Here is a 1,375-nt window from a genome sequence, read left to right as displayed (position 1 = left end):
AGCAGCAGGCGCACGTTGCTAGGGTGGGAGTGCTGACGAAAAGCCTCCGGGCACCCTCGCCGGCAGCCGAACCGCAGTTCCGCTAGCGTAAAACTGGGACAGAACTGAGCGCCCAGTGCTACTTTCTTCGTGTAACAATGCACTGATGGGGTCCAGAGAAGAGGACGCTTGTGCCCAGGACCACGTTGCCAGAAGAATCTAGACAATCCAAGGAAAGCGGGTACCTTTGTAATAGCTATGGAGAAAGCACTTAATAAAGGTCGTCTTTTAAATTATTAGTCGCTCAGATATACATGTTGCCGTGTTTCTTTGGAGTTTCCCTGATTTCGACTAGAAATTCCTCCTTTGGACACTCTCCCAGCCCCCTACTCCTCTATCCCTTTCATTATTTTTTTCATCGAGCCGTTACAGCCTAGTACCATAGCAAGAAGAGACCCCTCAGTAACTTCTTGAGATCCGAATGGGAAGACAGTTGTAGAAACTAACAGTTTTTACAGCTGTAGTCTCTTTGCTTCCAGACTGGAGTCTATTCATCTCCGTATTCCTGGTGCACAGTATGGGGCTTGGTATATAGTAGGGGCTTGTTGAATGTTTGTTGAATTAATGAATGAATGGCAGGGATCCTAGCCAACATTTATTTATTTACTTATTTATTTACTAGACAGAGTCTTGCTCTGTCGTCCAGGCTGAAGTGCAGTCATGTGATCTGGGCTCACTGCAACTTCTGCCTCCCAGTTTCAAGTGAGTCTCCTGCCTCAGCCTCCCAAGTAGCTGGGACTACAGGTGCAGGCCTCCATGCCCGGCTAATTCTTCTATTTTCAGTAGAGATGGGGTTTCATCATGTTGGCCAGGCTGGTCTCGAACTCCTGACCTCAGGTGATCCACCCACCACAGCCTCCCAAAGTGCTGGGATTACAGGCATGAGCCTCTGCGCCTGGCCTTAACATTTATTTTGAACCCTAGTAGGTGCCTTTGCAGTGTTGATCTGGCAAAACAGCCTTTGATGAAGATTTGTGGAGCTTCTGAAAATTGGGTGCCTTTGAGGATGTGGGAGTGGTGAGAGAAGTTTGCCTCCACATACTGGCGATTGGGTCTGTTTTCCAATCCAGGGAAGGGATCCCCTCCATGGCATCCCTGATGGGGTATCTGTATCCCTAGTTGATGCTTGCTCTGTGATGATGCACTCATTACTTTCTAAGCTAGTGACCTATTGTTGGGAGATTTCCCTCTGGCAGGAGAACGTATCTACCCCTATGCCACCTGAAACTCTGATCTTCGTTCAGAGCCGATGGCTCTCCTTACAGACTTAATCCCTTTTCCCCACAACAGCTGGGCAAGCCACAACCAGGATAGACTTACTGCTTTGTCCTGGGAC

This window comes from Macaca fascicularis, chromosome 15 (assembly GCF_037993035.2).
Source record: "Macaca fascicularis isolate 582-1 chromosome 15, T2T-MFA8v1.1".
In the NCBI taxonomy this organism is placed as follows: domain Eukaryota; kingdom Metazoa; phylum Chordata; class Mammalia; order Primates; family Cercopithecidae; genus Macaca; species Macaca fascicularis.
This window is presented reverse-complemented; position numbering follows the sequence as displayed.